This window comes from Rattus rattus, chromosome 6 (assembly GCF_011064425.1).
Source record: "Rattus rattus isolate New Zealand chromosome 6, Rrattus_CSIRO_v1, whole genome shotgun sequence".
NCBI lineage: Eukaryota > Metazoa > Chordata > Mammalia > Rodentia > Muridae > Rattus > Rattus rattus.
In genome coordinates, this window is record NC_046159.1 from 132,112,331 (window position 1) to 132,127,625 (window position 15,295).

Genomic DNA, 15,295 nt, shown 5'->3' on the forward strand with positions numbered 1-15,295 from the left:
TTGTGGGAGAACAGCAAGGGTAGGGCATGGTCCACTGAGCAACCAGGCTTCTCTGAGGCACAGAGCAGTCGCAACTTAAAGATAGACAGGTGTGATGGTTTGCGTGCGCTCATCCCAAGGAGTGACACTATTAGCAGGTGTGGACTTGTTGGAGAATGTGTGTCACTGTGAGGGTGAGCTTGAAGACCTTCCTCTAGCTGCCTAAGGATACCCAGTCTGTTCCTGGCTTCCTTCAGATGAAGATGTAGAGCTCAGCTCCTCCTGCACCATGTCTGCCTGGATGCCGCCATGCTCCTGCCTTGATGGCAATGGACTGAACCTGTAAGCCAGCCCCAATTAAACGTTGTCCTTATAAGACTTGCCTTGGTCATGGTGTCTGTTCACAGCAGTATAATTCTTACTAAGACAACAGGAAACCTATCAAATAAAAGGTTGGGCACACAAGAACTAGAGAAGCAGAAAGGAATATATAAGCATACAGTTATAGAATATAGAATATAGAAGCAGCGCATACAGTTTAGGAGAGCATGGATTTATATGGTTGCAAGAAAACACAATGTAATAGTGACTTAGTATTTAAATGTACTTTGCTTAAACAGTCTTTTCTCTGAAGCATCTGGGCTCATTCCTCAACCAATCTAATACATTGCATCTCATTTCTACACCTGCTGCTATGGCTACTCCAAAAGGAAGGAGTACACAGTGCTTTTCTTTACACCCTACAACTGAATTCATGAGTTAAATGTTCTCGTGCTTCATGATGCTGCTTCATTGTAAAGAGCTGGGATACGCAATGACGAGTGGAGAGCTGTGTATTAGGCTCCGACTGGATGGTATGTGAGGAGTTAGACTATGCTGGGCAGAGATTAGCCTAGGTGAACGTCCCGTGGTAGGGCTACAGTCTGCATGCTCTAGAACTGCTTAGTAATAATGAGATACTCGACTCCCTGTGGCTACATAGCAGATAATAACTTGAAGTGTGACTCAGTTTATGGCTCTAGTCCTCAGGGTTCTGCTGTGTCTTTTATTGAGGAAAAATATACTTTCTAGAGTTAATGCTAAATGAGAGGCCTGTAGCTGATGATCATTATGGACTATATATCACATGTGGCAACCATAGCCAGACATTTTCTTACTTAATCCTAAAGACTATCATTGCTTCTGATTTGAGGTTAAAAAAAAAATCAAACAAGCGAACAAGCTAAATGACTTATTTCAGGTCACACAACTGGAAAATGGTGGCACTGGTGTGCAGACACAGGCAGTCTTGACTTCTGTGCTACACTGTAGTTCAGATTGGCGAGGAAGGACCCTGCTGATCAGGTGCTCGAGCGTGTAGAAGAAAAATGTCACATCTTCAGAGTCATGCAAATGGCAAGAGAAAGGTGTGTGTGCGTGGTACTGATGAGGTTCCATTCTCTTTCATGTTAACATCCCCCCCACCCCCGGGGATCAGACTGTGAGGAAACAGTACTTTGTTAACTTAGCAGAGACTCTCTCTCGTTCCAGTGTTGCCATTGTTCTTTCTTGGCGTTCTTGCATATTTCCACTTGTGGTTGGAGAGTACCTGGCCCACTGAGGCTCCATCTGGGCATCCAGTGACAAATGCCCATCATCAAGGCCTTAGAAACTAGGCAAGAGAAACATCAGAGATGAGGCTACATTTTTGCAAATAATTTCCCTACCTAGAGCACTTCAAAGCTAAAACTTAAGAAAACTTGAACTGACTGTAGAAATGGAGACAGCTCCCCTCAGATTTAGGACTGTTTACCTAGAACCCTGTACAGCCTGATGCCCAACAGGCAAGTTGTGCAGAACAGGCACAGCTCTTATTTTCCAGCCCGTCTTATTCTTTCTTTCTTTCTTTCTTTCTTTCTTTCTTTCTTTCTTTCTTTCTTTCTAAAAAGTGACTCTGGGATAAATGTAGAGTGTACTGTGTTGAGGCCCCAGGGAGAAGAGATGAGTACAAGAAGTGACTCTGGGGTAGATGTAGAGTGTAGTGTATGGAGACCCCAGGGAGACGAGTGCAGGATCAGCAGGCAGGATGAGAAGTCATTGTGCTTCTGCTTGACTCAGAGTCATGGCAGAGCTCCAGTCCAACATAAACAAAGCCCTTGCCAAAGGGGGGAATTTTGTTTTTCTAAAATTAAAACAATAAAAAAAATACCCCTAAAACTAGATGCTCCATCCTGCTATGAACATCACATAATAACAAGTGTAGACTGTCTGAGCTGAAGCTTTCACTGTGAACGTAAAGATTTCAACAGTGTTGTCCAGGCACCCGATTTTCTCCATTTTGGAATAGCCTGAGTTGGACATTTCAGGTCAGGTCTTCTGCTCCAGACAAGCTCTTGCCTTTCTTGCCTCTGGATTTTTCTTCCTCATGTAGATCCCATGGGCTGAGCTTTCCCTTCCTCCTTGTTCTCAGTGTACTTCTCTCTCATTTTTACCGCATCCTCTCTTGGAACCCCTTTTTTCACTCTCAGTTTGGGCTCATTGCCCCTCTACCTTTGTATTTTACTCACTACCTCCACCCTTTATTTTATTTCTTGGCTTATTTAAATAAAATTATCTGGTTTACAGAGACTTTCCCCTCTTCACACAAATCTGAAGCCCTCACAGTTGTGAACTGTCTTTATCCAGTATTGTTAACCTCTAGGCCAAGTAATGTTCTTGACAAATGTCAGGCACACCAAATTCCAATGCGTGAAAAACTCCAAGAAGAGGAAGTAAGACGACACGATTCTATGCTGGCTTTGGAAGTGAGGATGGTTTCTATTAAGTCGTCATCAAAACAGAGGAATACCAAAATTAAACTTCATGATCCAGCCATCCCAGGAGCAGGTAAACAGAAGAACAAAGCTGGACCTGAATCTTCGTGCTGACTTCCAATTCTGACTTCCAGTTCTAAAGCAGGCTGTTGATTCAGCGTGCTTTAATTAGCCTGGCTGCTAAATAGCTGTGACTATCACACTCGTGGAACTCTGTGGGGCCTGCTATTCTTACTGAGTCAACACAAACGCAGCTCATCATGAAAAACTTTGGCCAGTTGTATGGACTTGACATTTTCCTGGAATCAACAAGGAGCATGTATTCCCATATGGCAAGCTACTGGATTTCCTCCCCTATATTGTGAGTTATAAACACACTTTCCCCATTGACGTTTATTACGAAGTAACACAAAGCAGATTGCTGGGTTTGGGCTTGGACTCTGTGGACATTCCATAGCAGGCATAGTCTGTGTTCTTCGTGTGCTGGACTGAAGGCATATCCTCGCAGGTTAAGTCCTCAAATCCTGCTCCGCCGTTCTAATAATTTCATTGACTTAACCTTTATATGGATGAAGTGCTTTGCTCCTCTGTACTGGTTGAATGAATGTTTCATGTTATAGTTCGGTCTGGGATCTGTCAGGTGACATTACAAGAGGTTTGAACACCAACACTGGGTCACACCGGGACAGGCTCCAGATGCTTTTGTATTTTATTATACCATCCTCTGTCTCCCTATCTGGATTCTTTCTTCTCTTTTTTGCCATCTGTCAATAGACTTGAATGAGGTCCTTAAACACCTATGCTATCGACAGGTCAGGGTCATTTTTTTCATTGTAAGACAAAAATGTATTATAAAACAATATCTAGTTTAAATTATCCTGTGTTTTTTCCAGGGCTAAGTAGTAATTTACTACTATGATTATACAGTTTATTCCTATAATTCTAGTATTTGTGGCAAAGAAATTGAATTGTGTGTATGTGCATGTGTGTGTGTGTGGACATACGTGTATGTGTGTGTTGGACATTTTTACTAAAATTAATTTGCAGTTTGGGAAAATCCCATGAAATTAAAATTTCAATACTTATAAATAGAAGTTCAATGAATCATAGCCACAATGATTAATTTGCTTTTTGCCCATCGTTGCTTTTAATCAACAGAGTTGAATAATTTACAACACAAAGCTTCTGACATGCAAAGTCTAAAGTATTTCCTACTTAGCCCTTTGCAAAGAACGTTGAGTGTCCCCGACTGAGAATAATGAAACTCTGTTTTCAGTTAAGACTTCCAGCGCAGATTTTCATTGCAAGAATAGTATGTTAGTTCCCAAGTATTACCATAGCAACATCATACTTTGTGAGGCTCAGAACAACAGGATTTCTTACTTCCCAGTTCTCAAGGCTGGGAATCTGAAATCAAGACGAGCCATGCTCCTTCCGAAACCTAGAAGATAGGTTTTTCCTAGCTTCTCATGGTGGTCTTCAACACTCTGGGTTTCAGTTATGTAATCTCAGCTTAATCCTTATCTTCACATGGTGTTCTCCTTGCGTGTCTCTCTGTGACGTGGCCATCTTCTCACAAAGCCACTAGTCACATCAGACCAAGGGGCGACTCTGCTTCAGTAAGATCCTCCTCAGTAATTACACCTGCAACAGCTCCACTCCAGATAAAACCACAGACGACATGCAAGGCGGAACATTCCAACACACTCATTTTTCGGATTAGGGTGAAGGGAAGGAAATACAGCTTCTGACAACTAGCAATTTGGATCTTCAAGAAGGGTTCATCTAAAGGAACAGAGACAGTTAGTGTCAGAAGGGACTCTTGAGTCTGTAACTGGCAAGTGACTGTGCCCTCCACTGAGTTTGGGATACAGCATGAGTTCAAAGTCAGTTACTCTCCCACATCTAACGTACACTTAGCTTCACCAAACACTTTTCTAGAAATAGCTGTTTAAGCATTAATCATGAAACCCACTATTTAAAGCTTCAGACTGCAATGGCCTAAAATCCGTAATGCTGTGATTTTTATTCATTGATTAGAAGGAAGGAACGAATGTAGTGAGCTTTATTTTTACCCTGATTTTATTTGTCAGCAAACATTCTAGAGAACAGAATGTGTGTACTCAATCGAATGTACTCAGCCTTCACTGTCAGCAACTCTCATAGTTTAACATTCTTCTTTTGAGTGACATCCATATGAAGGAATACTAAGGACAAAGATCAGAAAGTTGAAGAATAACCTGTTTCAGTACTTGAAGAAGTAATTTATCTGATCGCTGAAAAACTCTTTTTGTCTTAATAGCTATCACTTTTAGGTGGGTTTCTCCTCCATTAGGTCTGTTAATAGCTGTTTGCAAGAAAGATACTTTCTCTGTGTTCAGAGATCATTAAAATATGGAGTATGACAGAACAGATCCCTTCAGAACTATGGGTTCTGAACATGGCAGATGTTTAGAAAGGTCTGCAGGGATCTAAATGGACATAGGCCTTACATAAAGACACACTGGGTAAAGAAAGATGTTGGTGTTATGCTGACGAGAGAGAGAGAGAGAGAGAGAGAGAGAGAGAGAGAGAGAGAGAGAGAGGAGAGTTTAATCAGGCATTATTTACTGATAAACACTATTCCCTACAGTATTTTTCAAGTGGTTTCCCATTCTGATATTATGGAGAAGCCTGGGTGGTTTGGACTAAAGAAAGCCATCAGTGTGCTTTAGCAATGTTGTTCTCTTGAGCTGCATCCAGGCTTTCTGGTTTACTGCTTTGGAAGATGCTCCTGCTTCCAGCTGCCAACATCCAGGCAGCTGGGCATGTGGCTGAGAAACCCTGGAGACAAACACCCCTGAATGAACCTCCAGCAATGAGACCCAGCCACCCAAAACCTAAAATAATCACAAGATGGGATGATTGTGCTTGGAGAGGAGAAGCTGACAATAGGATTGTTACAGCACAGAAAGTTCCACACTGGCTGTGGCTGTGAGGTAATTAATTGCCCTCGTGTATGCCTTTGAAGTAGATGGAAGTGAGGGAAAATTACCCCATTTGACTGATAGAACAACTGAGAGGAGAGGAGCTAACTTGCATGTGGTTACCCAGGGAATAGTTGGCTGAGATGCCAGGATTCTTGACTCCAAATTCATTGCTGTAACCACCAGACTGAAACCAGCCGCCAAAGGCTATAATTTGGTCTTGAAGCTGTGGCCATAGTTTAGAACCACAATAGTGAGAGAAACACACTTTAAGGAGGACCTTGAAAATCTCTCAAGAGAATTATGCCTCTTTATCGGTGTTGATTATGCAACGCTTGCAATGAATGAAGATTCTGTCCCTGCCACATATTTTGGGTTTGGGTTAGGCTGTGTCGCTCTTAGGAAACTGGGAAGCTTTGCTTCCCCATTGAACCCCAGTTTTTAGAAGAATTGTGTTGAGTTTATGATGCATGAATCAATGTGTTAACATTCAGCTTTAAAATTGGCAGAAGTATATGGGGGTTGATGAATATGGGAAGTTGGGCTAGTGAGAGATTTGGAGGTTTGGAAACTGGGTGATCATACTTCATGGGGACACTCGGGTAACTTGGATTGGACCCGAGGGAGACTAAAAGTCTGCAGGGATCTTAATGGACATAGGCCTTGCATAAAGACACACTTCTGTGTCTCTGGAAGCACATGTGTGTACAGAATATGGCAGAAGTAGGGTTCCATGGTGACTACCAGGCTCAAGTTCTGCGAAGGAAACCTCAGATGTCACAATATCTGGGTTTATGTCTTTGGGTTCCAGGTTCAAAAGTAGGTATTGTCAATATCGTATCTTGAGAAAGGTAAACGGAACCATTATACTAACAATTATACTATGGAGTACCCTGCGGGCTCAGTTCTATATTATCCCTTTTCATTCCTAATTCCAACCCTATAATGTAAGCTTAAGTCTTTATAACTTTTTATGTGGAAAATGTGTATTAGAGCGGTTGACAGGTATGGATGTCGTAGTGAGACATGAGATGGAGAAGAGATATGAACCTGGGACTCCAATTCCATTGCCGAAGCACTATGCTCGGTTTTATCGCACAATGGACTTATTAGGGTCTCAAGCCACAGGCAAAAGGGAAGGGACCTAGTCTTTAAGACTGGCAGATACTTCTGTGAAACCAACTTTTCAATTTTCATTGTAAGGACTGTATAATTTCACAAGAACAAACTTCACTAGATATCTTTAGCCATTGTTCTTCAGTAAAAAGGAATACACCAAACTCACCAATACCTGGTTCATGTCTGACAAAATTAATTCTGTAATATTTTCTAATACTCAATCTCTATCTAGATTTTTTGGAAATGAGCAGAAATCTTTCATCTTACCTATTGATGTTTCTTTCCCAACAGTTATCATCACATGGCCATCTAAGTATTTATGTTGATATCCATATGCTGCCCCCAACCTTGGTTAATGGTGTTTCTTATTACTAGGTGGTTAAAGACTCATTAGTGTTAAAGAGCTGAGAATAAGCCACCTCAAGTGTTCAGGTGTAAATGTGAAAAATGATGCTGATAGACAGACAAACAGACAGACAGACAGAGACACAGAGACACACATACACAGACACACACACACACACACACACACACACACATGCACATGTGCATGTGCACACACACAAACACAGGCATGCACAGACAAACACGGGAACGCATGCATGCACACATGCGCGCACACACGGCAAGGTTCAGGCAACATCCCAGCAAATGAGATGGAGAAATGTCTGAGCTGGTAGATGGGGTTATGGGCACAATATCAAACCACTTGAAAGTTCCAGCACAGGGTTGGGCGTTTTCTGATGTCTCTACCCTAACTGATGAGCTATTGGCACTTGATGGCTGCCGTGGAAAGGAAAGTCACTTGTCTTTGGGGGTGTGGCCACTGGTTGGTTCCTCATTCTTCAGTAAATGACCTCATACCCATGCACATACAGGGCCAGGTACAGCAGCACACACCTTTAATCCCAGCACTTGGGTGACAGAGGCAGGAAGATCTCTGTGTTCATGGCCATCCTGGTCTACAGAGCAAGTTTCAGGACAGCCAGGGCTACCCAGAGAAACCCTGTCACAAAACAAAACAAAAACAAAACAAAACCAAACAAAACAAAAAACCAACTAACCAGCCAACCAAACAACCAAATAAACAACCAAACAACCAAACAACCAAACCACTATGGGAAATATGGAAAGCGCTAATTGGACTCTGGGAAGGAGCAGTGGTAGAAGGGCTAGGAATCCTGGAGTGGGGAGGAGAGGTGGATATAATAAGATACATTACATACATGTGTGAAATTTCAAAGAATAAACAAACATTAAAAAAATACTCTATCTTAATGTAGTTAAGCAATATGTTTTCGCTCTGATGAGTTACATTTTTGGTTTCTTTATTCAAGACATTTTCTAAAATTATGATCAACAAAACATTCCCCAATAATCCCTTCTAATTAACAACAACTTCTTTGACTTTTCATCATTAAGTCTTGAACACATACCCCATACAGGAACTGATTTTTATGTAAATGCGATGGTTAATGTTGACAACTTGATGAGATTTAGAATCACTATGGAAACAGTATCAGGCTATGTTTGTGAAAAGCTGTCTAGACTAGGCCAATTGATGTGGGAAGGACCCATCCTAAATGCGGGTGGTATGATTCCAAAGTCTATTGGGTATAGATGTCTACATATGTGTATTATATCAAACTTATTAATAGTTTAGATCAGGAGCTGACACAATACTTCCTGGCTACTAACTGCCAACTCCTGTACATTCTATAGAAGAGTACAGATGTGGTATCCATTTTCAAAGGCTTCAAATCATGTAGATGAAAAGTTGATAGACCATAGAGAGAAATAGTTACATCCTTTGTTTCTTTCTTTGTCCTGGACCCATTCCTCTGGGAAATATTTCACAGTGGACTATTTCAGCACACCTCATAGTCAAACAGTAAATGGATTGAACACATAAGAGGTATGAAAATATGCCTGGTAAGTAACAAGAACAATGCTAAATTTTCCTTATAATATTATTTCCTTCTTTCTCTCATTTGTATATTCAAGTAATGTAGGGTTCTTGAATTTTCATTTTTATATTTATTTATGCAATTTATTGTTGCACATTGGTTTTAAACCTAATTATATGGCAGTAAGATTCTAAAATTCCATCTGTTTGAAATTCCTTTGGCATTGCTCCATTTGGTCACTTTTCATAAATATTCCATGATTACTTCAGAATTATATCCCTACATTATCAGATATAGACTTCTATAAGTGTTTATTATATCAAACTCATGAATTGTTTGGTCAAGTCTTATATGTTACTATATTTAAAATGTGTGGATTTTACTAAGTCAGTGGATGAAACTGAGATGGTAATGTAAAAATATCACTAAACAATTTAAAAGTTTTTAAATGCACGTTGGAAATTTTATATACAATAACAACGTGGTTTTCTAAAATAGAGCATGGCATTGCTTTGCATTTTACTAGAATTAAATCAAGTCCTTATGTTCACAATGGTACTTACAAGTTTTTTCACTCAAAACTAATGAAATGGTTGAACAATAAAATAGCTTCATCTTTCAGCTAATTTTTCTTTTAGAGTATCCTTGGCACATTAGGGACTATAAGGTGTGTTGAATATTTCACTGTAAGAAATGATGGGTCCATTTTACTCTGTGGTCTATCCACTTTTGATCTATATGACTTGAAATAATTCTAGAGCTAATAGATTTTCATGGGGAGTAGAGACTTTGTCAGTTGAGACGGGGGATCTTTTTCCGTGACTCAAATATCATCTTATCTGCTATTATTATAGCTTTTCAACTCTAATGTCATTAGTTTTTCATGAATAGTTTTCCCCTGTCCTCTTATTTTCAACTATCCAGGTCCTTTTGTATGACTTAGGTATACTGTCTGATCCCTTTATTTTGAGTGTGTATGCCTGTGTGCTCATGTGTGCCATGTATAGCCAGAAGTTAGTGCCAGACGCCTTTCTCATCCTTCCCACTGTGCTTTGGAAACATGTCCTCTCACTAACCTGGGGCTCACTGACTCAACTTAACTGATGCCAACAAACCCTGGGCTTCCTCTGCTCCATCTCTGTAGTTCAGGGCTTCCCTGTGCATGCCTTGCTTTTATGTAAGTCCTGAGGATCAGAGCAAACTCTTCTTGCTTGTGTGACAGGCACTTTACCACCTAAGCCATCTCTCTAACTCTGCTACGCTTTTGTTTTTATGGCAAATTTAATACAATCACACTTATTGTGGTTTTAAAATATAATCTGACTTCTTTTAAAAGATCATCTTCGTCTCTTTTACTTCGTTTTATCTCTCTCTCTCTCTTTTTCTCTGCTTATCTTTGTGGAATCATGAGATTTTCTTTGAAGTTTTTTGAAGAATTATTTTAGCTATTTTTAATTACGTGTATATGTATGTGGACGCCTATGGAATCCAAAAGAGGGTGTCCTATCTAGGCGAGCTAGAGTAACTGGTGACTGAGCCATCTATCAGGGTTCCAAGAAGCAAGCTCAGGTCCTCTACTGCAGCAGCACACTCTTACCCTTTCTTAAAGGGTCCTCTGTGTGTGTGTGTGTGTGTGTGTGTGTGTGTGTGTGTGTGTGTGTGTGTGTGTGTGTGTAGCCTTGGTAACTCTACAGCCCATACACATTGCTCTGCTGAGCCATCTCTCTGCTTTTGTTAATTTTCCAATTTCGTTTCTTCTCTCTTGACTTCAAAGTTATTTACTTCTGTCTCAGTGACCACGTTTCAAATTTTGCAAGTATCTTCAGCAAGATTAGCAGTCACTCCTTGATCTCTCTGGGAGGCTATTCAGACCCTGGATGTACTTTTAATTCTGATCGCCCTCTCTCTCCTCATGAATGTGCTATCTTTTCTGGCATCAAATTAAAAGTTGTTATTTGGGGACTCCATGGTTAGGAGTGCTTTTCAGAGAACCAGAGTTTGGTTCCCAACACCACAACAGATGGCTCATAACTGCTTGGAGCTCCAGTTCGAGGGGGATCTTATACCCTCTTCTGGGACCCTCAGCCACCTACATTCATGTGGTACACACACACACACACACACACACACACACACACACACACACACACACACACACACGTGCAAAGAAGCCTTTAAAAATTTTTTATCATTATTACTATTATTTTATTATTATTATTATTATTATTATTATTATTATTATTATTATATTGCAAACAACCATGTGTAGGCTTAGCTTCATTTTTTTTAAATGAAATATTTCTTTTTTCTTTCTTCCTAAAATTTCCCTTTGGAGGTTTCTTCAGTAAAGATCTCTTAGTGATTATCGCAAATTTGTTTGCCAAAAAAGTCTCGTAAACCTTTGTTCTTGGAGTGCAATTACACCGAGAGTGTAAGTTGCAGTGCAGTTATTTTGTGTCAGAACCTTGAAAATATTATTTTAGTGCTTTTTTTTTTTTTTTGGCTTCCCTTGCTGCTGCGAAGTTTCTACCTATAATTTGTGGATCATTTTCTTTCCTGTTGCTTTAACAATCTTCCCTTTGATTGTGCTGTAGAATTTTAAATTTTACTGTTTCACCGAAATATATCCAGGAATGGGTTTATTTTATAAAATTCTTCTTAGTAAATACCATACTTTTTGTGCCTACAAGTTCATGTTTCCTCAGTTCTGGAAAATTTGGGGCCTTCAACTCAGAAGTTGTCTTTCTCAACACTCAGGGCACTTGCTCAGTACAGGATGGCAAGTATCGACATTGGCCAGACTTTCAGTGAAGTCGCTACATTAATACAGTATTTCAAGGCACCCACAGTAAGACAGCTGTAATACAGGATTTCTGATCAGCTGGATGGCGTCTCTGTGAAAAGTAGGAAACAACAAAACAGAACCCTTTTACATTAGAAGTCACAACTTAGGGAATTTGGATCAGGGTTGAGGTTTGGTCAAGCCCTAAAGTAGCTTTCTTTTGTTGGTCAAAATCAGGACAAGCAATTTTGATTCCTTCAGAGATAAAACCTACAGTGGGCCTGGACACTCACTGAGTTAGCATCAAAGGCACTGGGGATGGGGCAGGGGGGGAGGGAACAACATGGCACAACCACAGGAAATCTTCCTGAGGTGCACTCAACGGTGACATCCTAGGACACCTTTTACAAACATGTCACCCATTCGCCCACTCCTAATACTGCGACCAGTATAGATGCTGTCTTCTGGCAATTGCATGGCCCCTGTACATGGATCTAGTTTTGCATCCTTATTTCCTTCTTCGTTCTTTAATTAGAGGATCACCTCAAAAAACACAATAGTTGATTATCTAGGGGACGGAGTTGACACAGGGTCTCACTCCATAATCCTAGCCTACTTGGAACTCACTTATTTATCCCAGGCTGCCTACCTGCCCTGCCTTTCCTTCCCAAGTGCTGGGAATACAGTTATACACCATGCTGCCAGCCTTGACTGCTATTTTTTGTTCTATTAAAAAATCACACCTAAGGGTTGGAGATTTAGCTCAGTGGTAATACACTTGCCTAGCAAATGCAAGTCCCTGGGCTTGGCCCTCAGTTCTGGGAAAAACAGAACAAGCCACAACCACACCTGTATCACTTCAAATTTGGGTCAGTAAAAACATTTAAAATGTGTTCTAGATTGATTAGCATACTTTATCATATAAAATGTATGTGCCAAGCATTTCCAATCCCCTAATTATGTGCTTAGATAATGATGAAATGAAAGGGAGAGAGACATTGGAATCTATCCTCAACCAGTTTTGACTGGGCATTTACCCCCTGCCCAGGACTGGCCACTAACCACTGCACTGCAAAGGTAACACAGGGACACTAACAGGGAAGTCCCTGGGCCCTGAGCTGGGAGAGTTGCAGGCCCTTAAATAACACATCCCATCCTCTGATTTCACTTGGGATACATCAGCCTAAGTAACCTAATTGAGTGTCATAATTGATTTGGGAGACTCATTTCCTTCCTTGGAAATCATTAAAGGTAGCCACGGCATGCTTGAAGCAGCACTTTCTCTAATGGAGTCCCTGGATCTGCTCTTGAGGAAGAAAGGCCCTGCCAGCAGGTGACTGCTCAGTCCTGCTGGCCCATAGCCTGCCCAGACCTGCCCTCTCTACAAAGGCCTCAGTCGCTCCCCAGGCCTCCCCACTGGGCATCTTTCAGAGTACACAAAAAGGGCATATTGCCATTCCTAATGGAGGCAGCCACCCTGGGCAAATGGCTGGCCATTGGCGTCGTATTGGTCATCACCCCAATTAGTGTGACACACTCCGTGCCACTGAAGAATTTGTAGCAGGAAACTCCATTGTCAGTGGCTCAACTCCTCAACTCTGTGAAATACCTAGATACTGCGACTCCTTTTTCTTGCTTCAATCCTTAGCTTGGAGACATTTCCACCCAGCTGAGAAAACCCACTAAAGAATTTGCAATCCCCTCTGTTGATTTTAGCCGCAAGCTGTGAATCTGGGAGCAGCCACTCTGCTCAGAAAACCTTGGAGTCACGGGGCGGTTGTTCATCCCTTCATTTATTCTCTCCTCTACTGAACAAAATGTGAAAGAGTAACATGAACACCACGTAAAGACACTGGAGTTTAGGGTTGCAGATGGAGTGCTGTCGGAGAATTAGCTTTCTGACCCACATCCCTCTGCCTTACTCTTCATCATGTGTCTCTCTCTACAGTGGAATTGTACATACGTATATGTATGTATACAGATATACAGTGATGTGATATATGCACGATATATACACACATATACATATATACCAATTCTATTGTATGTGATATATGTACACATATATACACACATATACATATATACCAATTCTATTGTATGATATATATATATATATATGAGCAGTTCCATAATTCCATATATATACCTTGAAAGAGCAAGCTTCAAAACCCCTTCATTCCTGAGGTAGCCTCTAGTCTCCCAATGGCATGTCTAAAATGAATGTCTAAAGAAAGAATTCCTGTGTTGTTGGTGACATAGGACACCCTCCTTGTCCATTGCTTGGTTCACAAATCTTGCTGTTCCAAAGTTCTTCCATGTATCTAACCTAGGTCTCCTTGATATTACTTAAATTTCTAGTCTCCATAGAACAAATAACAGGTTCTTTTATGGTAAAGACATTGTAGACAGTATTTCCTTTATATATATATATATATATATATATATATATATATATATATATATCCTCTGCAAGTGGACTATTTCATTCCCAACTATCGGAGAGAGAGGAGCACACATGGAATGTACCAGAATCCACGGCTTTCTTCTCCATCCTCTCCCGCAGACAGGACTTACAGGTTTTATTTGTGGCTTCATCTTGAATCAATCTAAATGTCTGCAGATGATTCTGATTTAAGGACCATTTTTCAAACAGGCATCCTGAGTTTCAATGGGAGAATCCTGTCATTAAGTTACTGGATTTAAAAACTACCTTTGACAACTAAAGAAATAAACACAATTTATCATAAATACCCATTTAAATACAAAATGTGTAAGGGCAAAAAAAGATGCATGAGGAAATAAACGGTCCTGTGAGGATTCGTGTAGTTAGAACAGGTGAGTGGGAGAGGCGGAACAGGGTGTGTCCTGGGTACCCAGGCTAGAGAGAAGGACCTGAGCTGAGGCAAAGGTGGCGAAGCAGGGGGGCCCCACCAGGCACTGAGGGAAGGATGTCCATTCATGCTATAACAGACTGGGAATTAGTGGGCTTAGTCAGCTGAAGGCTGTGAACTGATATGAGTGGTAATCAGGCATCATTGACTTCCAAAATGGATTCAACATAGAGCTTAGAATCGTGTTCACATCCCTTCTTCCCAGAGACAGAGTTGGTCTCTGATGGTGAACCGGCCCAAAGTTGCAGCTAGAGAGAAGTGGTCAGAGCCAGAGCTTCCCTATGTGACAGTTTTCCTTACCGCACAAGTCCCCTGGAAGCTGTTTGGAGAACTGATGTAAAGTCCCTATCACCGAGATGAATGTTCCTTGCTTGGTCACCAGCTCCGCCTTTACTTTTCAATGATTACAGCAATGGTCGCATCTCTAATCCTTGGTTTCATACTTTCTGATCTCTAAATCGTTCTAGTTTTAGAGGTACCATTATATTCCTGATGCCTTAGACAAAAAGGAAGTTGAGTAAGGGATTCAAGGCCACACCCAGCTAGTCATAAGGTGAAGGGCGTGTGAGGAACAAAATAGGACACCTGACTACAGACAGATGCTACGGGAAGGGGTGACTGGCTACAAAGGACACCTGCTGTGACTGAGTGCTTTGAATGCAAAGGGCAGGGAGGTGATGGGTTTGCTTGTGGCCTTTCTGACGGTGCTGTTTAACAGGAGTGAACATGCGTCGGAATGTTCTAGGTTGTGGTACTGGAGAAATGGCCCAGCAGTTAAGAGCGTTAGCTGCTTTTCCAGAGGAGCTGAGTTCTGTTCCCACCACCCTATCTCATGGCTTATGACAACCTAGAACTC

The 15,295-nt window shown here is 41.1% G+C and overlaps 1 pseudogene; it reads left to right on the forward strand.

Annotated features, from left to right (window-relative positions):
- Positions 1-793: 793 nt before the first annotated feature.
- Positions 794-15,295, forward strand: part of LOC116904460 — a 51,756-nt pseudogene continuing 37,254 nt past the window's right edge.